The sequence below is a fragment of the Acinonyx jubatus genome, chromosome C2 (genome assembly GCF_027475565.1).
Source record: "Acinonyx jubatus isolate Ajub_Pintada_27869175 chromosome C2, VMU_Ajub_asm_v1.0, whole genome shotgun sequence".
Classification (NCBI taxonomy): Eukaryota; Metazoa; Chordata; class Mammalia; order Carnivora; family Felidae; genus Acinonyx; species Acinonyx jubatus.
In genome coordinates, this window is record NC_069384.1 from 42,969,343 (window position 1) to 42,995,508 (window position 26,166).

General features: G+C 34.1%; 1 pseudogene; it reads right to left on the minus strand.

The window, feature by feature from the left end:
• Positions 1-4,973: 4,973 nt before the first annotated feature.
• LOC113604763 (high mobility group protein B1-like) lies at positions 4,974-5,825 on the minus strand (annotated as a pseudogene).
• Between the last annotated feature and the right edge of the window lie 20,341 nt (positions 5,826-26,166).

A 26,166-nucleotide genomic window follows, 5' to 3' on the forward strand; every position in this document is an offset into this window, starting at 1 on the left:
CTCTAAAATATTTTTCATACTAATAGTAAATCAATTGGTTTTGCTATTAGTTTACCACATTTCATTATAAATTATAAGTAACTGGTTGAATCAACTCAGACAATATAAATGTTCTGTCTGAATTTCTATAAGAAATCTATAGTCAATCATGGGGATAGAAGGTAGAGTATAGGGAATACAGCAAATTACATATTGTAATAGTGTTGTATGGTGACTGATGGTCACTACGCTTGTGAATATAGCATAACATATAGACTTGTTAAATCACTATGTTGTACACATGAAACTAATGGATCATTGTGTATTTACTATGCTTCAATAAAAAAAAAAGGAAAATTGGGGCACCTGGGTGGCTCAGTCGGTTGAGCATCCGACTTTGGCTCAGGTCATGATCTCACGGTCTGTGAGTTCGAGCCCTGCGTCGGGCTCTGTGCGGACAGCTCAGAGCCTGGAGCCTATTTCAGATTCTGTGTCTCCCTCTCTCCCTGACCCTCCCCCATTCATGCTCTGTCTCTCTCTGTCTCAAAAAAATAAAAAAGAAACGTTAAAAATTAAGAAAAAAAAAGGAAAACTATTAGTCATTGACCTGATATCTATCCTACCTATGAAATGTTTAATTAGGTTGATTTTTAACTTAGAAAAAGCTGCTAGGGAATTGCTGTTCAAAATTATTGGACATATAGAAATGATTAATGATTTTGGAGAAATGAGAATTTTGATTTTTGGTGAACATAGTTTGGCTAGAAGTTTGGGAAGATTTAATGATGGCAAAAGAATTTGATAACTCATGGCAGCCTTTATAAAGAATCATAAGGCATTCCATATCAGAATATGTTCTGTTTGTGCAAACTTCAGAGAAAGTATTGTGTTTTTTTCTCAACCTCGCTATTTTCTGTCATCACAAAATTTTGTTTGATGCTGAAAAAGTATTAGAGCGATGAGTGATTTATAATCTTCAGCTAGTCAATATTCAAAAATTTGTCTAGTTTTTTATCCTATAAAATGGTCACATTGTGTAATTAGATGCATACTCTAAATGTTAATGAAAATGCTAAGCATGTTTTTTGAATTTCCATTATGGTAGAAAACTTTAATGTTTTGAAGACTGATTTATTTATTTTGAAGTCTTTTGGTGCCAAATATGAATATAGTGCATTATCAGTGAAAAATACTATTTGATGTCCAATATTGAGCCTTACTATATAAAGTGAAAGTTTAAACTTTCTTAAATGATTTCTGTAACTGAAAGGACATAATCAAAAAAGAATTCTAAAGTCATTTTTAACAATAATAACATGTAGATTTTTGCTATCATTTAATTCTTTTAGCATCAGAAGTAATGTAGTATTGTAGTGAACTGCAAAGGAGAACCAGGGAAAGATAACTCTGATTTGAAGTCTGTCTCTGAAAAAGGCCCATTTTTGCACTCCTGTGACATCAGCGAGAAATATTCCTTAATGCTCATTCAAAGTGACAGCTGCAGCACATTAATACTTGGTCACAGAAAATAGATGGCAAAAATCTTTTGGTCTTTATCAAAAAAAAATATATAATTACTACTCAATCTTCAGCAGTATGAGGACATTTGGCAAAGTAGAATCATTTGTTTATAATGCATCTTTTCTTTTGGGCATTAATTTCAGTGGGATTCTCTAAGAGGGAAAGGAATGTTTGGCACAAACAGCAAACTGCAGTCTTTCAAAGAGGCTCTTGCAGGATACTATTCCTGAGAGATTTGCTTCAGTTAAAAGCATTCTTCTGTCCTCTGGATATTTGTGTACATGTCTGATTGAGTGGAAAAAACTGCTGGAGAAAAATGAGATCACAAATGTATGTTTTGGCTGCCATCAAGTCAATACAGTAATAGGTTGGTGAAAACATCAAAACACAATCAAAGCTGCCTTCAGTGTCTGAGTGCAGAATTCAATGGGCAGTCAGCCAGAAAAGGTCATTTTTTTCCCCCATCTCATGAGTAATCACGAAAGAAATAAATATGAGGATTAGGTTTTTGCAAAAAGTTTAAATGACTACAGGCAACAGATTCTGAATACTCTTAAATATATGCGTTTATTTGACTTAAGTCGGTAAATGGAAAGGTAACAATGAGTTTACAACAATTAGGTGAATTTCCTCGTTTGTGTTTAACACAGAAAAGTTGACTACAATTCAAGATCAAGTTTTGGAAATTGACACATATTTAACATGTCACGGCTTGGAAAATCCTTTGATACAGTTTTGAAGGCATTAAGGAAAAGGCAAATTTATCTGACTACAAAAGAAAGCTTGTAATCAATACTTTCATGCTAATTATAATAACTTGAATCTGAGTAAAAGATTGTGTGAGCAAATCAATATGACCTTGCATAATCAAGGCAGTAATGCTTTAATAAAGATTTGATATATAATTCACAAGAAAAACAGTATTTCAAACATGGAAGTTTGAAATCCTCTCCCTATGTTGAAAATTTGTTCTTTTAATTATTTTTGTAATGTTTATTTTTGAGAGAGAGTGTGCGTGGGGGGTGGGGGATGGGCAGAGAGAAAGAGGGAGACACAGAATCTGAAGCAGGCTCCAGGATCTGAGTTGTCAGCACAGAGCCTGACTTGGGGCTCGAACTCACGAGCTGTGAGATCATGACCTGAGCTGAAGTCGGACGCTCAACCGACTGAGCCACCCAGGCACCCTGAAAATGTGTTCTTTTGTAGACGTTGTTTTTCTTTTATTAGATGTTTTTAATTATATGCCTTCTTGGAGAAAACAAATTCTAATATATAAAACAATAAAAAAAAAAGTTAACACCATTGGTAACCATTTAAACCAGGAATAATGTTTCTGTCTTTGAGCTGAGCAGTAATATAAAAACACAGACACAGTGGTTTTGTTATTGAACTGTGCTAACATTCAACATGCATTTTACACTAGACAGGGTGAATAGCTTGTATGCTAGAATAACTCATATTTTGGTAAGAGAGGGAAGGATAAAAAAATAATTATAATGCAATGTAATAACTGTTGCATTATGAGAAGCTGTGGGAAAACAGAAGAGAACACCAACTCTGTCGTACTGGGCAGTGTTTTCATTGATTTATTTACTTTTCTATTTTTTATTTAAATTCTAGTTAGTTAACATATAATGTAATAGTGGTTTAAGAAGTAGAATTTAGTGATTCAGTCATTCATTCATTGATCATTTTCAAACAATGCCCAGTGCTCATCATAACAAGTACCCTCCTTAATACCCATGACCTATTTAGCTCATTGTCTCACCCACCTGCCTCCAGCAACCCTCAGTTTGTTCTCTATAGTTAAGAGTCTCTTACGGTTTGTTTCCCCCCCTTTCTTTTTTCCTTTCCCTTATGTTCATCAGTTTTGTTTCTTAAATTCCACATATGAGTGAAATCATATGGTATTTGTCTTTCTCTGACTTATTGTGCTTAGCATAATACACTCTAGCTCCATCCACATCATTGCACTTGGCAAGATTTCATTATTTTTGATGGAAAATATTTTTATAATTTGTAGTTGAATATTTTCGCTAAATTATATTATGCTTAATCAGGATTCTTCATACTATTTATATTAATTATGTGGGGGATGGTGGTAGGATATTTTACTTAAATATAATAGAAATAAATATAGAGACTATATAGTACAAAATAATAAAATAAATCTCATTTAATATTATATAGTTTATTTTGGTTATATCTGCATGTCTACACACATAAATTCTGATGACCAAATAAACTATGCTTTCTAGGATTGTTGCTTTAAACTTTGAAAAGCATGGTTTTACCTATCTAAAAACTTATAAAATGGAAAAAAAGAAATTATAAAAATTAGATAAGATCATCTCAACACAAAGAGAAATACAATAATATTATTTGATAAGCTAAGAATATCTAATGTCAGCTGAATGCCAAACCCAAAATAGATTCAATAATAATAATTGTGAGAATATTTTTATATTAACAATAAAGTATACATGTACCCAAATCTATAATAATACCATCAATAGCTATCATTTTATTAATTTTTTTATTAGATCACTCTACTAAGGGCTTAAAAATACTACCTTTTTGGACCTTATGACAACTCTAGGAGATAGATATGAATATCCCCATCTTATGGAGGTAAGAATGTGGTAAGGGAAATTAAATCATTTGGAAAATTCTGGAATATGCCAGAATAGTTCCAAAAACCATTCTGCTAATAACTATATCATGTGGCTATAGATGTTTATTATACTTTACATGAAAGATCTTATTCCTGAGGGTTTCAGCCTGGAGTAAGGGATGATGGAACATAATAAGAACTGTTTATCTTGGTGACTTTCACATTTTTGCGTTTATCACAAACATTTGGAGAGTTTTTAAAACAGATTACTCTATCCCCAGAGTTTCTGGTTAGGTGTGAGGTGAGGCCCAAGAATTTGCATATATTGAACAAATTCTCACGTGATGTTAAAACTGCTAATCTAAAAACCATACTTTATGATATACTCTTTTTTTAATTAAAAAAATTGCATTTACTTAAAAGCATTCAGAATGTCAACAAAACAGCTGCAACTTTTTCTTTCCTTTTTTTTTTTTGCAATTACAGAGTGCTATTCAGTTAACAGAACGCTAATTATTTCGTGTAAGCTGCGTCAGAGACAAGTGAAGATGAAAAAATCCTTCATCTCCATATACAACTAATTTGTTCTATGCACCAATAAGAACCTGTTTTAAATTTTCATGCCAATTTCCAACCCCTACATTGTCCCAGGCATGGTTAGTGGCTACTGAAAATAGCAAGGACAGGGCTATCTAAATACACATTTGGTAGTGTGCTAACTACACAAAAAAAGACACTGTACAGTTTAAAAGCAAATCTTACGCAACCATACATTTCAATTTTTTTTTCTTTAAAAGGAGTTATGTAAAGGGGAGTTACGTACTGTATAGACCAGAAAAAGAGCTGTGCTAAAACCAGTTTATTCATCGTTATCTTCTTCATCTTCATTTTCTTCATCTTCCTCCTCCTCTTCAACCCCTTCATCTTCCTTGTCTTCCTCCTTTCTTTTTCTTGCTTTTTTTCAGCCTTGACGACACTTTTTTTTTTTTTTTTTTTTTTTTGCCGCATCAGGCTTTCCTTTGGCTCCGTAGGCAACAATACCCTTTTCCTATGTCTCCTTCAGCTCAGCAGCCTTCGTGAGGCTGCTTGTCATCTGGGTCAGAGTTATTCCACATCTCTCCCAGTTTCTTTGCAACATCACCAATAGAGAGGCCTGAACGTTCTCCTTTGATTTGGGGGTGATACTTAGAAGAGAATAAGAGAAAGGCCAAAGGGGCCTCTTAGGTGCATTGGGATCCTTTAACTTGTTTCCCCTTTAGAGAGGATATAAGTTTTCATTTACTCTTTCATAACGGGCCTTGTCTGCCTTTGCTATGTCTTCAAATTTTTCTGTCTTTTGAGCAGACATGGTCTTCACCCTCTAGGCCCTTCTTAGAAAACTCGGAGAAGTTGACTGAAGCAATTGGATGCTTTTTCTTTTTTCTTTTTTTTAGAGAGTGAGAGCACAAGTTGGGGAGAGAGGCAGAGAGAGAGAGAGAGAGAGAGAGAGAGAATGAATATGAATCAAAGAGTCATCTTAAGCAGGCTCCACACTGAGCTTGGGGCCCCATTCCATGACCCTGGAATCATGATGTGAGCAGAAATCAAGTCGAATGCTCAACTGACTGAGCCACCCAGGCACCTCTGGATGCTTCTTCTTCTGCTCCTCTCAACGAGTTTGCACAAAGAATGCACATTCTGCCTTTGGCTTCTTAGGATCTCCTTTGTCCATGTTTAATTATTTTTCTCAGCAAGGCACAGAGTCCTGTGGGGCCCAGTGCGGTCTCTATGGAGCTCAGTGTCCTGCAGCAGCTGTGAGAGCAGGAGCCGGGCACAGCCTCCCCACTCTCTCTGCTCCTTAACATTACTGTTCAAGGTCCACTTTTGGAGGTATTTCTGGTGTGCACTTAGAATAGAAAACTATAGACCTAGACAGAAAGAATCAGAATATCTCTGCATGGGACTTAGCCATCTACATGGGTGTGGGCTTCCTGAGAAATCGAACACATAGTATAATATCAAATCTACTGGCCATTAAATATATTGATAAATTTTGAGTTGAGGGGTGAAAATGCAGCTATTCTAAAGTATTTTTTTTAATTTTTGGTTTCCTTATATTTTTAAAAAAGAAGGTTGGGGCAACCACTTAGGATTTAAGCCATTCTCGTAAGAGTGAGGCCACTGCTTTATTCAACACTGTCTCTCACATATATACTATTTTTTTTTCTTGATCCTGACAATACCTACTTTCCCCAAATATTACAGTGAGTACAGAAATTAAGCAAACTCTCACTCCAAAATATTCTGCTTATAAAATTTTAATAAAATGTTATGGCTGAAGAAAGTATATTTGTTACATGTACCAGAAAATCTAAAGTTATGGAGTTTACAAATGAGTCATAAGCCAAATTAAACTTGTTTTTATATAAAATATAGAGGACAAATATTATCAAGATGATGGTATGTATAGTTGGGACAGAAGAGAGTTTATTATTGGTAAAAACAAAAACCTTGGAATTGAGGCAAAAGAAGATAAATCAGACTCAGATTTAAATATGTTCTCTTAGAAGAGCATATATAGGGGCACCTGGGTGGCTCAGTCGGTTAAGCATCTGACTTCGGCTCAGGTCATGATCTCGTGGTCTGTGAGTTCGAGCCCCGCATCAGGCTCTGTGCTGACCGCTCAGAGCCTGGAGCCTGTTTCAGATTCTATGTCTCCCTCTCTCTTTGACCCTCCCCCGTTCATGCTGTCTCTCCCTGTCTCAAAAATAAATAAACGTTAAAAAAATTAAAAAAAAAAGCATATATAGCTGGGTTTGCAGTGAAGAGACTGGAGTCATTTATCTACTGAGAGTGAGAATTGCACAGGATTCTGAAATCAAAACTTCAGTAGTAAGCATGTTTTGGTAAGTTCAAGTATGGTGTATCCATAACAATGAGAATTTTTCATAATGGAAATACTTTCAAGACAACTGCCACAAGCTTGATATCTGATTCCAAAGACACTTATGGGGACACTTTTGGTCTTCATGCATTCACAATAAAACAGGCTCTACTGGATGTCTTGACATATATACCTCAGTCCAGTTTTTTTTGAACTTTGTTTATTTTTTATTGAAGTAGATAGGCAATATTACAGTAGCTTCAGGTATATAATGATTCAACACTTACATGCATTAAGATCACCATAGTAAGTCTAGTTACCATTATTATGAGATCATTGACTGTATTTCATATGCTGTACTTTACATCCCCATGAATTATTTATTTTATAATGAAATTTGTACCATCTATTTTGCCCAACTCCCACCCACTCTCCTCTAGCAAATATCAGTTCTATTTATGACTCTGTTTCTGGGTGTTTTTTTTTTGCATGTTTATTTTTTAGATTCAACGTATAAGTGAAATATGGTCTTTGTCTATCTCTGACTCATTTCACTTAGCACATCACCCTCTAGGTTCAAACATATTGTCACAAATGACAAGATTTCATTCTCTATGATGGCTGAATAGTATTCCATTGTTTACACATACACACACGTGTGTGTGTGTGTGTGTGTGTACATACGTACCAGATCTTTATCCATTCATCTATCAATGGACATTTAGGTTGTTTCCATATTGTTGCTATTGTAAATAATGCTGCCCTGAACATAGGGGTGTGTATCTTTTCAAATTAGTGCTTCCATTTTCTTTGGATAAATACACAGAAGTAGAACTGCTGGGTCATATGGTCGTTCTATTTTTAATTTTTTGAAGAACCTCCATAGTATTTTCCATCGTGACTGCACCATTAGACATACCCCCTCAACAGAGCCTGAGCATTCCCCTTTCTCCACATCCTCATCTACACCTGATATCTCTTGCTTTTTGACACTAGCCATTCTGACAAATGTGAGATGATCTCAACATGATTTGCATCATGAACATCAACATGATCTCAAAAATCATTTTGGTTTTGATTTGCATTTTTTTCTGATGATCAGCGATGTTGAGCATTTTGTGTCTGTTGGCCATCTGTATGTCTTCTTTGGAAAAATGTCTATTCAAGTCCTCTGCAAAATTTGTGATTAGATTGTTTGCTTATTTTTTTTGTGTTGAGTTGTAGGAGTTCTTTATATATTTGCTTATTAACCCTTTATATATAGGATCTATCATTTGCAAATATTTTTCCCATTTATTAGATTGCCTTTTTGTTTTATTGATGGTTTTCACCATGAAAAAGATTTTTAGTTCAGTATCATCCTAACTGTTTATTTTTGTTTTTATTGCCCTCATACTGTCTATGTTTTCTTTTAGGAGTTTTATAGTTTCAGGTGTAACACTATGTCTTTAATGCATTTTAACTTTATTTTTGCATATGGTATAAGAAAGTGGTCCAGTTTCAGTCCTTTGCATGTAGTTGTCCAATTTTCCTGGCACCAGTTATTAAAGAGACTGTCTTTTCCCCATTGTATATTCTTGTCCCCTTTTATATAGGTTAATTGAACATATAAGCATGGGTTTATCTCTGGGCTGTTTTGTTCCATTGATCTATGAATCTGTTTCTGTGCCACTATTGTTTTGATTGCTATAGTTTTGTGGTATATCTTGAAATCTGAGATTTCAAATATATCTAGCTTTGTTTATCTTTCTCAAGGTTGCTTAGGCTATTTTAGTTTTTGCGTGTGTTTCCATACAAATTTGAGGATTGTTTCTTCTATTTCTGTGAAAAATGTTATTGATATTTTCATAGGGATCATTAAATCTGTAGATTTTTTGGGTGGACATTTAAACAATATTAATTCTTCTAATCCGTGACTATGGTATATATTTCCAATTATGTTACTTTAAATTATTTCATCAATATCTTATGGTATTCAGAGTACAGCTCTTACAATTCCTTGGCTAAATGTATTCCCAGGTATTTTATTCTTATTGATATCATTGTAAACAAGATACGTTTTCTTAATTTCTCTTTCTGATAGTTCATTGTTAGTGTGGAGAAATGCAACAGATTTCCTATGTTAATTTTGTATCCTGCAGATCTACTGAATTTATTAGTTCTAATAGTGTTTTTAGTAGACTTTTTAGGATTTTGTATATAAAGTATCATGTCATCTACAAATAGTGACTATTTTACTTCTTACCAATTTGCTTGCCTTTTATTTCTTTTTCTTGTCCGATTGCTGTGGCAAGGATTGCCAGTACTGTTTGAACAAAAGTGGTGGGAGAGGACATTTTGTCTTGTTATTGATCTTAGATGAAAAGCTATCAGTTTTTCACAATTGATTATGATTTCAGCTGTGGTCTTTCATATATGCCTTTATTATGTTGAGGTATGTTCCCTCTACATCTGCTTTGTTGAGTTTCTAATTATAAATTGATAGTGGATTTTATTAAGTACTTTTTGTGCATCTATTGAGATAATTATAAGATTTTTAGCTTTTCCTTTGTTATTGTGGTGTATCATGTTGTTTGATTTGCATCCTGGATAAAATCCCACTTGATTGTGCTGTGTGATCCTGTTGACGTATTGTTGAATTTGCTATTAAAATTTTGTTGAAAAATTTGCATCTATGTTCATTAGGAAAATTGGTGTGTAATTTTCTTTTTTTGTAATGTCTTTGCCTGATATTGGTATGAGGATAATGCTCTCCTCATAGAATGAATTAGGAAGTGTTAATTCCTTTTCCATTTTTGGTGAGTTTAAGAAGGAAACACATTAACTCTTTAAATGTTTGATACAGTTTACCTGTGAAACCATCTGGTCTAGGACTTTGCTTTGTTAGATTTCTGATAACTGACTAAATTTATTACTAGTAATTGTCTGTTTAGATTTTTTGTTTCTTCCTGATTCAGTCTTAGAAGATTAGATGTTTCTGGGAATTGATCCATTTCTTCCAGGTTGTTTACTTTGTTGGTGTATAATTGTATATAATGATCTCATAATCTTTTTTGTTTCTGTATTAGTTGTGACATCTCTTTCATGTCTGATTTTATCTATGAGTTTTCTCTCTCTCTTTTTTTTTGATGAGTCTAGCTAAAGTTTTATCTTCTTTTATTTAATTTTTTTATGTTCATTTATTTTTGACAGAAAGAGAGAAAGAGTATAAGCGGGAGGAGGGGCAGTGAGAGGGGGAGACACAGAATCAGAAGCAGGCTCCAGGCTCTGAGCTGTCAGCACAGAGCCCAACGTGGGACTTGAACCCACAAACCATGAGATCATGACCTGGGCCAAAGTTGGACACTTAACTGACTAAGCCATCCAGGGTCCCCATGTTTTGTCTTTTTTAAATCTTTTCAAATAAATTGCTGTTAGTTTTTTTCTCCCTTTTTATTGCCTATTGCATTTATTTCTACTTGGGTCTTTATTGTGTCCTTCCTTAGACCAACTTTGGGTTTTGTTTATCTTTTTCTAGTTCCTTTTGATGTAAAATTAATTTTTTTAATGTTTTATTTATTTTTGAGAGAGAGAGAGCAAGTGAGCATGAGTGGGAGGTGGGGCGTGCAGAGAGAGGGAGACACAGAATCCAAAATAGGCTCCAGGCTCCGAGCTGCTAGCACAGAGCCCAACACAGGGCTTGAACCCATGAACTGTGAGATCATGATCTGAGCTGAAGTCAGACGCTTAACTGATTGAGACACCAAGGCACCCTGAGATGTAAAATTGTTTAAAATTTTTCCTTTTTCTTAAGGTAGGTGTGTATTGCTATAAAATTCTCTCTAGAACTACTTTGGTGTGTTTCATAGATTTGAGGAGGTTGCTTCCGTTTTATTTTGCCTCAAGGTATTTTTTTTATTTCCTCTGTGATGTCTCTGTTGACCTATTCATTGTTTAATAGCATGTAGTTTAGTCTCCACTTTTTTGTGTTTTTTCCAGTACTTTTTTTCTGGTAATTGATTTCTAGTTTCATATTGCTGTGATCAGAAAAGATGCTTGGGATGATTTCAGTCTTCTTAAATTTATTAAGTCCATCTGATCTAATGTATCATTTTAGGGCATTGTTTCCTTACTGATTTTCTGTGAGAAAGACCTGTCCACTGATATAAGTTAGGTGTTAAAATCCCCTACTATTATTGTGTTACTGTCAATTTCTCCTTTTATATCTGTTAATATTTGATTTATATATTTAGGTGCCTCGGTGTTCGATGTATAGATATTCACAATGGTTATATCCTCTTGCTGGATTTATCCCTTTATCATTGTGTGCTACCCTTCTTTGTCTCTTGTAACAGTTTTTGATTTCAAATCTGTTTTGTCTGGTGTAAGTATTCTATTCCAGCTTTTTATTCACTTCCATTAGCATGGAATATATCTTCCTGTCCCTTCACTTTCAGAAATATGTGCCTTTAGGTCTGACATGGGTCTCCTACAGGCAGCATATAGATGGGTTTTATTTTTTATTATCCATTTAGTCACTCAATGTCTTTTGATTGGAGCATTTAGTTCATTTATATTTAGAGTAATTATTGATAGGTATTGATAGGAATATACTTATTGCTTTCTTGTTAATTGTTTTCTGGCTATTTTGTAGTTCTCTGTTCCTTTCTTCTCTCTTCTCTTGTGATTTGATGATTTTCTATAGTGTTATATTGGAGGTTTTTTTTCTCTTCATTTTGTTGTATCTTGTATAGGGGCTTGGTTTGTGGTTACTATCAGATTCATGTATACATCCTATGTTATAGCAACCTATTTTAAATTGATGGATCCTTAAGTTCAAACATATTTTGGAAACATTACATACCCTCTCCACATTTTATGTAAATTATGTCATGTTTTATAGGTTTTTATTTTGTGTATTTCTTAAATATTGTAGATATTGTTTATTTTACTTTTGTGTTTTAACCTCCATACTATCTTTGTAAGCGGTTGATCCACTACCTTCATTGTATGTTTGCTTTGACACTGTGATTTTTTTTTTCCTTTCAAATTTCTTTACTTCTAGTTATGTCTTCTCCTTTCCACCTAAAGAAGTCATTTTAACATTTCTTTTAAGGCTAGTTTAGTGGTGACAAATGACTGTAACTTTTGTTTGTCTCAGAAACTCTTTATCTCTTCTTCAGTTTGGAATAATACTTCTGTGCAGAATACTCTTGGTTTAGATTTTTTTCTTCCACCATGTTAAATATATCATACCATTCTTTTCTGGCAAAGTTTTTGCTGAAAAATCAGCTGCTATATAGCCATATGGGGTTTCTCTTATATGTAACGGATTGCTTTTCTCCTGCTTCTTTTAAGATTCTCTCTTTATAATTAATCTTTGACATCTTAATTATTATTGTGTGCCTTGGTATGGATCTTTTTGGGTTCATCTTTTGGGCTATTTGTGCTCCTGAATCAAAAATGTCTGTTCCCTTCCCTAGCTTAGTGAATTTTTCAGCTATTATTTCTTGAAATAACTTTTCTGCCCCATTAGCTTTTCTTTTTTGACCCATATGATGTTAATATTTCCATTCTGATGTTGTGCCAGAAGTCCCTTAAACTATCCTGATTTGCTGCTGCTGCTGCTGCTGCTGCTCAGTCTGGATGATTTCTGCTACCCTGTCTTCTAGAGCACTGATCTATTTTTCTGCATCCTTTAGTCTGATGTTGATTCCCTCTAGGTATTTTCATTTCAGTTATTGAATACTTCTTTTTTTTTGTATTTTTCATCTCTTTGTTGAAATTCTCCCTGTGTTCAAACATTCTTCTTCCAAGTTCAGTGAGCATCTTAAGACTATTATTTTTAAATCCTTATTAGATAGATTCTTGTCTCCATCTTGTTTAGTACTTTTCTGATTCCTTCCTTCCTTCCTTCCTTCCTTCCTTCCTTCCTTCCTTCCTTCCTTCCTTCCTTTCTGTCTTTCATTTGGGATTTGTTCTTTCCTTGTTTTGTCTGACTCTGTGTTTCTATGTATTAGGTAGATCGGCTACATCTGGTCTTGAAGGAGTTGTCTTATATGGAAGGCTTCCTCTGGGGTCCTATAACACAAATACCTCTTGTTCAACAGAATCAGGCACTCTGGAGGTGCCCTCTGTTGTGGCTGGACGTGCACCCTCCTGTTGTGGCTGGACTGTGACTGCTATGGATTTGCTGAGTTTGATGCTGGCTCAAGTGAGGCAGGCTGAGAGGTCCAGCTTCAGATGCTGTCAGCTCATTGGCGGGCAGAGCTGAATCTCCTGCAACCAGGGCAGGAGCTGCTTCAGAGGACACCAGCCTGATATGGTGGGGAAGGAGCCACTTTGTCAGGAGTACCAGTCATGGCCAAGGCCACCTGCCAGTGTGGCAGGACAAGAGCTACATTGTAGGGGATATTCTGTTCTGCTCTGTTCTGTCTCCTGGATGTGAATAGGCTGGAGCTTCTTTGGAGGGGCACCCTGTGGGGTGAGTAGGTTGGGTGAGGTGGATCCATGGGGAACATGGGTAGGGTTAGTGGTGCTAGGGGAGTAAATACAGAATGTCAGCGTTGGTTCCTGCCAGCATTGGGCCAGCTAGGCAGAAGGATGGCAATAAAAATTCTGCTTACCTTTGCATGCATTCTCTGATAAATTTCCTTCAGAGCTCTGCCCTTCCAGCACACAACCTAAAATTAGTCAATAAATCTCTTTTATGTATGGCCCAGGCACTTTTCAAACTGCTGCCTCTGTGCTGGTTTTGGAGCAAGTGAGTCTGTATGCAGGCCCTTTAAAAGCAGAGTCTCCTTTTCCTACAGCCTTCCTGCTCTCCCAGAGTTAAGCCCTGATGCTTCACAGAGGATCTGAAGTAGGCTCTGCACTGACAGCAGCAAGCCTGTTGCGAGGCTTGAACTCATCAACTGTGAGATCATGACCTGAATTGAAGTCGGACACTCAGCATATTAAATTAAATTATATTAAAGCTATACAGCGTACTGACAAAAAGACTACAGATAACTTATAATTGATACCATGTTACAAGTATTTTGAACTAAATTGTGGAACATAGCATTTATGCTAAAGAACTTATAAGAGGAATAGGTATGGGATAAAGAAGACTAATATTGAAATCTTGTATAACTAATACTCAGATTCAGATATAAAATGTTAGTATTTTGAAGCCCCCTCTTTTGCCATGCTTTTTCTTTCATGCCTTGATAAGGTTAACAAAGCTCAAATTTACATGATACGGCAAATGCAAAGCCAGTTTTAGCACTCAGCTTACCCTGGTTCCTAGATTCACTTAGTTTTTGGAATATTTATTCTCTACTTGCTTTCCAGCTTATCTTTACATTTATGAGAGTTCCTTTTTGAAATATGTTATTACAGTATCATAAGTGTTTACATTAGGGAGGCTGGTCAGTGTACTATAGTCCTTCTTGAAATATCAATTAGTCAAATATGTTTTTATACTTGAAATATAACCTAATAACTATCAAGTTCATCTTAATCTGAGAGGGTCATATTTTATGCATGCCAGTGGATTTGCAGATAATTATGGTAGACAGCAGGAAGATGGATAAAACATTTGTTGATTTTATAAAAGAGAAGGCAAGCATTTCCTCCTCCAGAAGTGCTATTTTAAATATTATCCTAGAAAATATTAGGCCAGAGCATTGGAACCTAGAGAATTTTCCATGCCTAGCAAATACGGCAGCAGAACAATTCCAGGACAGGAAAAATTTGTATTTTTTATTAAAATAGAGCACCAATGCTGATAACTGCTGAGAGAGCTGTAAAGAAAAAATAACAATATTATGACTTAAAGAGACATAAAATTGTGGTGCCTTTATTTCAAGAAATGTTTTCTCTACCCAAGTGATTTTGGAGAACTTAATACAGAAATAAAGAAAATAGATGGGGAAGCTGGAGTAAAAAATAATGGCATCATGACAGATGTTTCAGACACAGTTAAAATGGCTATTGTGGCAATAGCTCAGCAGTAATGGGACAAAGAAAGGAAGGTAAGCAACTGTATTATAGGTATAAGGAATTACAGTGTTCCCTAAACCAGCATCATGGGTGAATCAGGATGCAATTAACAGATAATCAGTAGAATATTTTAAGATACATGTATATGCATCACCCTGATAATCACTCTCTGAGGAATATCTAAGAGAATCAAAAAGAAATGCTACAATTTGACCTATTTCTTTATCTTTTCACTTAAAATGTGCCTATAATTATAAAATGTAAACGATAACAATTCTGTATATCTTTTTGCATCATTGTTCTATAAAATGTAAATCATTGGAGGAACCATTTGGACAGTTGGGCCTTTATTCTTTAATCTTTTCTGGCCCTTTGGAAAACTGAACTCAAAATCTTTTTTTTTTCTAAAGCATACATAATTTAAGTATATCTGACATATTGATTGTTTGCATTTCATTTCTGTCTATGCATATGCTTGAAATAATCCTTGAAGTATTCAGGAGGAAGGTGTAGGCTGAAGGATTCCGCCTACATCACTCCTTGCTCTAAAACTTTTCAGTTTTTAGCTGTAAGTAAATTGGAAATTTTATGTTAATTTTCATTTAGTCAGAGAATTTCTTGGCTTCTATAATCTGAAACATAAGAAAAAAATTCTGTGAATATAGGATTGATAAAGAGATTGTTTTTGTTCTATTTTCAGCTTGACTATGGTTTTGAGCAATTAATTGTTCAGTTATTCCTAACAATTATTATAATGATCAAAGGTATCTATTTGAAAGTATTTACAAAAGTAAAATCTCTTATTTAAGTGATTTTGAAACTACTTCCTTCATAGTGTCTATATTTGACATTTTCAAGATAAGATTTGTTTACTAAGAGATTAATTAGCCCTGTGTTCTAGTCTATGCTCGATCTAAAAAGATACATTTGGAACAATTTATCTTTTTTTTTTTTTAGGAAGTGAAAAAATACAGATTTTTCACATATAGCTGTCTTTTTTCCTGAAGTTTTTTTCTTCTTTGAAACACTCTCAAAATGGTTACCAAGTATGATTCATTGCTGACAAAAAAAACGCAAGAAATGTGAAAGATTTTCTAAGTATCTCATTAAAAAAAATGTAGCATTTTTGCTGTTCACTTCATTTTGGTGGTGGGAGTTCAGTGATGTTTTGTTAGCATTCATTGTTAACCTGACATGGTCTTTGCTGTGATACATAGTTGGTAGGAATGAATATATTTCTACTATTTGTAGCTGATAAGACAAAAGAATAAAAATGATCATTTTTAATTATTTTAAATTTTTTAACGTTTACTTATTTCTGAGACAGAGACAGAGCATGAGTGGGGGAGGGGCAGAGAGAGAGGGGGACACAGAATCCGAAGCAGGCTCCACAGGGGCTGGAACTCACAGACCCCGAGATCGTGACCTGAGCTGAAGCCGGACACTCAACCAACTAAGCCACCCAGGCGTCCCATCATTTTTTAATTATTTTAAAGTTTAAAAATCACTGGAAACCTCTACAATAGCAATATATTTGTTAAAATGTCATTAAAGCACATGGATTTATAAATATATGATTTTAGCCTTATTCCCAAATATAACACTCATATCTGACCTGCTAGTGGCAATTTCCTTACTATAGAAGTTTGAATACACTTTTAATTCTTAACAAATTTCAATATTTTCATTAAATTATCTTGGCTATGCACATTATACTTTTACTGTCAAGTAAAATGGCTTTTTTGCCTCAATTTCAAATAAAGGAAATCAGACCAAAAATTTACATTGAATTCCAGAGTGTGAGTCAGATTCATATGACATTAATTTTAATTGAAAATAATTATTCAAAATCATGTTCTCCTTTCTTCATATTAATGCTAAATGACTATTAGTTACATCAGATATCTTGGAGACAACTCAAGGAAAGAATATCTTTATATGCCTTTGTAAAAATATGTTGTTGTTAAAGAGAAAATTTTCTACTACTCTGGAAAAAGAACAGAAAATAGGTTAATAATGATATATCAGTGGAAATATACCTTTTATTTTTACCATATCTATTTACATGCATCATTGCAACCTATCCCACCAAATATCTTTGTTGAAGAGACAGTAAAACTGAGAAGAGTAAAGGATAAGAGAAATAGTATTAGCATAAACTGATTATTGGTTATGATGATCATAAAGAATATTACCTACAGAAAGATTTTTCTTAGGTTAGAATGTTGATAAAAATGAAGATATCACAGATACTGAATAAGAGAAATTTCTGACAATCATGGCTGTGTAAAATCTGGGAGTATAGAAAAGTTTTATGTCCGTTGAAATGACAGATGTCACTCAGTAAAATAACTGATATTTAACAAGACAACACACACATTGCATAGATATTGAAACGAATATGAAAAATGTTGAATGAAGAACATTAGTGTTGTGTGATCACTTTTGAATGGATTATGGTTGCAGCTGTAGTGAGAGGCTGCCACCGTAATTAAGAAACACTCTATGTAAGACCTAGGATGTAAGCAATGTCAGTCTTGCTAAATGGGACAAGTGACAAGCTTAATTTAGTATAGTGATGGCTAGTACTGTTCTCAGGGACGTATACAGAAATGCACTTGGGAATGGATATGTTTAAACAGTATTTGCACCTAGGCTAAGGGGAAGACCCAGGTTGACTTAAAGAGATCTAAAAGATCTAAGAAGTAATGAGAAGAAAATAAGGTAAGTTTTCAGCAAGAAGGGGGCTAGAGAATAAAGTGGTGACAGAATGGAGGGTGGAGGGGACTTCTTTGTTATGTGTCACTCAGGAATTTCTGAGTTTCCCTCTTTTTCCCTTTCATATAACTGGCATTCAACAACTTAAAAAGTCAATTGTAATAATTGCATAGTATTACTGAGGCGTCTGATAGATTCTGCATCCTTTTTGCTGCTCTACAATGCTTCAGGAAAGCCTTGCTGGTTGAGAACTTGAGTGTTTTGTCTTCTCAAACAAAACTTCAACCGAAACTTCAACTCAATGGCTATGCATGTCCATTTTCATTCAAATTCTGCTAATAAGAGAAGTGTTTCTTCTTAAATAAATAATGAACTGAAGATTATTTCCAAGGGCGAGAAAGAAGAAAACTTGAGAGTTTTACAGACGTCTGCTTATTGAATAAGCTGTCTAGTGACACCAGATTTCTTGCTGATGAGTACATTGATCTAGAATTCAATAACTATCTGTATGTGTAGTCCAATACTATGAGGACATGTATAGGGTAGTTATTGTTTTGTGACTAATCTCTTTGGAACATGATGGTTTTATGGAAAAGTTCGTTTCCTAACTTGAAACAAAAAGTTTAATTACAGAAGGCTTGTATTTGGGGCTGAATTGTGTTCCCTCTCCCCAAATTCACATGTTGAAGTCCTTCCTAATCCCTAGTATCTCATAATATAACCTATTTGGACATAGGGCAGTTATGTTTAAATGGGGTCATATGTATGACCACAATCCAACCTAACTAGTCTCTTCATAAGAAGAGGAAATTTGGACACACAAAAGAGACATCAGAAAAAAAGGCCATGTAAGGAGAATGAGAAGGTGACTATCTGTAAACCGAAGAGTCTTTGAGAGAAACCAAACATAGTAACACCTTGATCTTGAATTTTTAGCCTCTAGAATTATGAGAAAATGAATTTCTATTATTCAAGCTGCCACTCTGTAGTATTGTGTTCTGGTAGTTCTAGCTTATTACTAGACATGGTTAGGATAGCACAACTGATATATTTGTTGTGAGCAAAGGATCACATTCAGTTAATGGCATGGTGCACACAGACACAAAAGATGTGATGTCTTCTGATGGGAGAATTCTGAATATGGTTTGGAAAACACGACAGGATGTTAATCTGGTGACTGAGAAGCTATCAAATTGTGGAAAGCTTCCTGTGCCATGCTACGTGGTTGATTTTTAATCTGTGAGTAATGAAGAGCTATCACACATTTTCAAGAAAAAAAAAAAGTAATAGAGGTGAGTAGAATACAAGGCTCAAGTGATGAAAGAAAATTTTGTGTTCAAGAAAGACCTTCTAAAGGATTACTTTTTTAAGTTTAAAAATAGTTATGTGATGTCCTTTTCCTGTAAAAGTGTAAGAAAAATAACTATAAGGAATATTCTGGATTCATAAGTGATTTAAACTCAATTCTAAACAAATACTTTTCTTGAGGAATAAGTTAATAAATACATTTGGCAAAAGAAATACCGCACAATTTTAGTATGAAAAAGAAACTAATACCTTATGTGAGTTTTTCACTGTCCCAGGCAACCAAAGATAATCTGTTTTTTCTAAATTTTGATTTTAAGCAGTGTTTTCTGAATAGATTTGATGGATGTTTAGCGTTTGACAAAACAAGAAACCATTAATAGATTCATGGAATCCATTTTTTTTGTCTCATTTGAAAAATGGTTAGGTAAAGACATTCCATTAAAATTCTGAGGTATTTTCAAAATCTTAATTTAAAAATAAAATCTAGTGAAGAACAAAAATGCTGTGTCCTGACTGAAACTTGCCTGAAACACCAAGATATAAAAATAGTGTAAGTTATTTGTGATATAAAAGTACCTGTAGCTATGAGACTCAGGAAAGAAATAAAACAGAAAAAGGACTTTGATAGATGCCCCATAGCCCTCAGGTTCCCAGGAGTTTTGATTCTGTTACTTCCTTTTTCTTTCTTTGGACTGTTATATAATCTGACGTTCTGAGCCACCAAAGCACCTCTGAACTAATGTTTAAATATGCCACTGAGCCCTGAGCCTTTCAGGGTTAATTATGGGAAAAATATAGTACTTAAGAGAAAGGTAAAAATGAATTACCTACCTGAAATATCCTTTCAGGTTTATGACTCCCAGGATACAGAAATATTTTGTTCCCAGTTTCTAATGGCATCCGTGATGTCAAGATTTAGTGTAAGAATGTACTCTAAGTGATGTTTATATTAAAGAAAGCGGCCAAGACCAAGGTATCTGGAAAATTGGTTCACTATGAGAATTGCCTTATGAAAGAAATGCAAAAATGTGTGCAACTGAGGACTGAGGGTGATATACAGTGTACGGTTAGGACATCATTTGATTTCATTTTTACTTCATTAAGCTTGGTGATAGGGTCTTTGGAAATATAAGCTGTCTTACCTCAGCATGCTTGCATGTGCAGACTGCTTTATGAAGAGACTGGTGTAACTGACGGTTACAACAAATTTACTATGAATACTTCTTGGGAGAAAAAAAAATCACTGAGATGCCTCTTCTGTAACAGGAATTCTGAAAGTGATTGAAAAACTATACTAGGTGTCTAAGTCCTCATAAATCTCCATAAAGGCAAAAAGCATCATATTTCTAAGGGTAGGTATTTTTACAATGTAAGTTTTTAAAAACCAAGAAAGCAGTGCATAAAAAAGTCAAATGCCATTTTTGAATAAGGAAGCTAGCCTTAGATTGCAAAATAAGTTGGTTTTGTTGTTGTTGTTGTTGTTGTTGTTGTTGTTAATGTAGAAAACCTGGATCTGTTGCAAATACATCTCCAAGGCTTTTCAAGGTGACATATTGATGGGGAAGAATATTTTCATTATTAATTTCTGGTCCTGCAGGGAATATGTTTGCACATTTGCTTCTTTCAACTTGCCTTTTTACTCTGTGTAAGGGAACATCTACGTAGCTTGAGTAATTTTTTTTGTCTGAATGTGTGACATTTTCAAGTGACCTTTTTCCAGGGTCCACAGAAGCATGACTAGTGGTAATGTGAATGAAAACTTCTTGGAGTAGCTATAAAAAAATGTCAAATTTCAACAGAAAAATACCAGTAGGCAATAAGAAAATATACTTAATATATTTTGAGTAGACTCATATGTTTGAGAGGATTCGGTGTCCTTATTTTTGTTTTCCTCAGTCTCAGCTGTCACAGCTACAAGTCACTTAAATTGCCTCTCGCATATGGAAGGTTTAAGGTTCTAATCAGATCTAATTCATGTGACTGTGTTGCCTGTTACCATGTCGAAGCAATTTAATGATTTGAAGGATTTAAGTAATATACAATGAATAATTAACATTTGATTTTTATTGCTTTTTTTCCATTGAAACAATAGTACGGAAGTTAGAATTATGTAACTAGAATACATTCAGGGTTCCATTTCCTTTCCAGAGTAGAGCCTGAGCAATTAAATAGTTAATGATTTTCTGAGACTGGTGGAGGTGGGAGGATGAGGAGAGTTGGGAGTGTGTTGGATAAAATTCTCAAAGGCAATTTGTGTTCTATAACAGCCACATGAATCATATTTCAATATTCCACTAACAAAATAATACACATTCATTTATCTATTCATTTGTTGATTTATTCTTTCATTCAATGACGATTTAAGCTACATTCTGGGACTCATGCTGGGTACAAGAGATACAAAAATGCTTAAGATACAGTCCATGTTTTTATGGAGGTTATTAGCTGGTAGTGAGATATTTCAAAACAAATATTTGAAAATGTTAAAAATACAAATGGAAACTTATTTTTCTCTCTGTAATGTGTCATAGATTTATATGACAATATTTATAACTAGACACAGTTTCATGATATTGTTCCTGGCATTCTTTATACTCTTACTTCCTATCACTCAGCCTCATTTTTTGTGAGATGAACATTAAACAGATTTAGCTCTCAAACATTCTTATGTTCTACCCTTATTTTTCTTATTTAGTGTTTTCTTTCCCTTCATTCTCTTCATCACCATCATCATTTGACATGGTCAATAAATCAAGCAGGCACATCATTTAATTTTATTAATGGTGACAATTGAGTTATGTTTTTTCTTCTACTTTTGCAATAACATTTTAAATACACTTGGGAACACTCCACTGACAAATATTATTAAAAGTTTATTTAAGAGTTTGATTTTTAATTTATATTTTAAGAGGTAGGAGATAGACAATATAATTTATATATCCAAAGATAGCCACAGAAATATTAAAAATAGTATCATAAATATATTTCTTCCCAAAACACATCATAAATTAATTAAGAAATAAGGAAATGTCATAACAGGATTTTAGAGTTATTTATACCTTTATCTTGCTGTGGAGGATGAGCTAATATTTTAAACTGTCTAGATCGTAGTTTGTGTGCATATGTGGTTGCAGTTTTGTGAATTTTATTTTTTTCAGCTCTATTGCATATAACTGACAAAATTGTGGGGTAAAGTGTACAATGTGGTGACTTGATACACATACACATTGTGAAAGACTTCCCCCAGTAAGTGAATACATTCCTCACCAAACTTGTGTGTGTGTGTATTTAAATTCTACACTTGACCACATTTCAATTTTACAATATGGTGTTATCAGGTATAATTGCCAGGTTGTACTAAGTACTTAAGGGCTAAGTACTTAAGGGCTAAGGCCAGTCCCTTGCAAACACTTCTCTACTCTCTGTTTCTATGCCTGGCTTCCTTCCTTCCTTCTTCCCTTCCTTCCTTCCTTGCTTCCTTCTTCCTTTTGATTCCACATTCACATGATACCATGTAGTATTTGACTTCCCCCGTCTGACTTATTCACTTAGTATAATGTGCTCCAGATTCATCTATGTTGTCACAAACAACTTGATTTCCTTATTATTGAAGAAAATTCCTTTTCATTATGTACTCAGAAGTTGGGTTGCTAGGCCCTATGGTAGTTCTATATTAAATTTCTTGAGGAGTCACCATACTGTTTTCCATAGTGACTAACCGGTTTACATTCCAACCAACAGTGTACAAGGACTCTTTTTTCTCATGTTTTTACTGGCATTTATCTCATTTTTTTTAAAAATAATAGGCATTCTAATAGGTATTAGGTGATTTCTTATTGGTTATGATTTGCATTTCTCTGATGAGTAGTGATGTCGAACATCTTTTCATGTACTTGTTGACCACTTGTGTGTCTTCTTCAGAAAAATGTCTATTCAGATTCTCTGCCAATATTTTAATTGGGTTATTTAAACGATTTTTAGGGTTGAACAAACACTTTTTAGATTGATGTAGTCCCACTTGTTTGTTTATGCTTCTCTTTGCCTTTGCTTTTGTTGTCAAATCCAAAAAATCATTGCTGAGACCTATGTCACAAATTTCTCTCCCTATATTTTCTTCTAAGAGTTTTATAGTTTCAAGTCTTCCATTCAAATATTTAATCCATCTTGAATTGATTTTTGTGTATGGTGTGAGATGGGGTCCAGTTTCATTCTTTTTCATGTAACTGTTCAGTTTTCCCAAAAGAATTTATTGAAGAGATAACCTTTCACTGTTTTATATTCTTGGAAATTTTGTTGAAAATTAATTGACCATATATGCATGAATTTATTTCTGGGATCCCTATTCTGTTCCATAATCAATGTGTCTTTTGCCAATACCATACTGTTGTTATTGTTATAGATTTAAAATATAGTTTGAAATCAGGAAGTTGATGCACCATGATTTATTCTTGCTTAAAATCACTTTGGCTTTGGGGAATCTTTTCTGGTTTTATAAAATTTTTAGGATTATTTGTTCTAGTTCAGTAAAAAAAAAACACAATCATTGAAATTCAGATAGAAATTGAATTAAGGGGCGCCTGGGTGGCTCAGTCGGTTGAGCGTCCGACTTCGGCTCAGGTCACGATCTCGGAGTCTGTGAGTTCGAGCCCCACGTCGGGCCTCTGGGCTGATGGCTCAGAGCCTGGAGCCTGCTTCCGATTCTGTGTCTCCCTCTCTCTCTGCCCCTCCCCCGTTCATGCTCTGTCTCTCTGTCTCAAAAATAAATAAAAACGTTTAAAAAAATTAAAAAAAAAGAAATTGAATTAAATCTGTAGATTGCTTTGAGTAGTACAGACATTTTAGCAGTATTAATTCTTCCAATCCATGAAGATTGGAATCCATGCTGGAGTAGCTTATTCTTTTTGTATGTCTTTCTCAAATTCTTTCATCAAGGTCTTAAAGTTTTCAGTGTATAGAATTTTACTTGTTTAAGTTTATTCTTAAGTACTTTATTCTTTTTTATGTTCTTGTAAATTGAATTCTTAATTATTTCAGATAGTTCATTGTTCATGTATAGAAATTGCAACTGATTTTTATATTGAGTTTGTATCCTGCAAATATATTCAAATCATTTATAATTTATAACAGTTTTTTGCTAAAATTTTCAGAGTTTTCTATATGTAATATTATGTCATCTGCTATTAGAGATAACTTCTTCCTTTCTAATTTTTATGTCTTTTATTTTCATTTATTGTTCTTGCTATGACTTCCAGTACTATGTTGAAGAATAGTGGTAAGAGTGGGATCTTTGCTTTATTATAATCTTAGAAGAAAAGTTGTCAGCTTTTCATTATTAAATAGATTGTTAGCTATGGGTTTGTAATTTATGGCCTTTAATATGTTGAGGTACATTTTCTGTTTATCCAGTTGAGAGTTCTTTATAATGGAAAGATGGTGAATTTTGTCAAATATTTTCTGCCTATACTGAATAACTATATGATATTTATACTTTGTTTAGATAATGTGCATCACATTTATTGACTCACAGATGTTGAACTATACTTGTATTCCAAAAGTAAATCCCACTTGATCATGTGGTATGACTCTTTTAATGCTATTGACTTTAGTTTGCTAATATTTTGTTGAAGACTTCTGCATGTTCACCAGAAATATCGGCTTATCATTTTTTTCTTTCATTCTTTCTTTGTCTTTCTTTGTTTCTTTTTGTTTGTTTGTTTTTCTTTCTACAACGCATACTTTTTATTTTTACTTTTTCTCTTAATTCCAATTAGTTAACATAGTGTTATATTAATTTCAGGTATACAATATAATGATTCAACAACTCTAAACATCACCCAGTGGTCATCACAACAAATGTACTCCTTAATCTCCATTACCTATTCAAACCATTCCCCCACCCACCCTCTGGTAGCCATCCATTCATTCTCTATAATTAAGAGTCTATTTCTTGGTTTCTCTCTCTCTCTCTTTCCCTTTGTTTATTTGTTTTGTTTCTTAAATTCCACATGTTACTCTAACTCCATCCATGTATTGCAAATGGCAAGATTTTGTATTTTTTATGGTTGAATAATATTCCATTGTATGGTTTTGTGTGTGTGTGAGTGTGTGTGTGTGTGTGTGTGTGTGTGTGTCCATACCCATTCGTCAATTGATGGACACTTGGCTTGCTACCATATCTGGGCCATTGCAAATAATGCTGCTATAAACATAGGAGTTCACCCATCCCTTTGAATTAGTGTTTTTGTATTCCTTAGGTAAATAAGCAGTAGTGTGATGGTTGCAATGTAGGGTAGTTCTATTATTAGTTTTTTGAGGAACTTCATATTGTTTTCCACATAGCTGCACCAGTTTGCATTCCCACCAACAGTGCAGGAGGGTTCCTTTTCCTCCACAACTTCATGAACACCTGTTATTTCTTGTATTGTTGATTTTAGTCATTCTGACAGATGTGAGGTGGTAACTCATTGTAATTTTGATTTGCATTTCCATGATGATAAGTGATGATGAGCATCTTTTTATATGTCTGTTGTCCCTCTGTATGTCTTCTTTGAAGAAAGGTCTGCTCATGTCTTCTGTCCATTTTTGAATTGGGTTGTTTTTTGGGTGTTCAATTGTAGAAGTTCTTTTATATATTTTGTATACTAACCCCTTATCAAATATGTCATTTACAAAAGTATTCTCCCACTCTGTAGGTTGCCTTTTAGTTTTGATGACTATTTCAATTGTTGTGCAGAAGCTTTTGAATATGATATATTCCCAATAGTTTATTTTTGCTTTTTCTTTCCTTGTCTCAGGAGACGTTATCTAGAAAGTAGTTGCTATGGCCAATGTTAAAGAGGTTATTGCCCGTGTCCCCTTTTACATTTTTATGGTTTCAGTCTCACATTTAGATCTTTAATCCATTTAGAATTTATTTTTATGTATGGTGTAACAAAGTGGTCCAGTTTCTTTCTCTTACCTGTTGTTCTTTAGTTTTCCCAACACCATTTGTTAAAGAAACTGTTCTTTTCCCATTTGATAATCTTTCCTGCTTTGTGGAACATTAATTTCTATTCCGTTTTATTGATCTATGTGTCTACTTTGTGCCAGTATCATACGGTTTTGATTATTAAACCTTGTATAACTTCAAGTCTGGAATTTTGATGCCTCTGGATTTGATTTTCCTTTTTAAGACAGCTTTGGCTATTAGTAGTCTTTT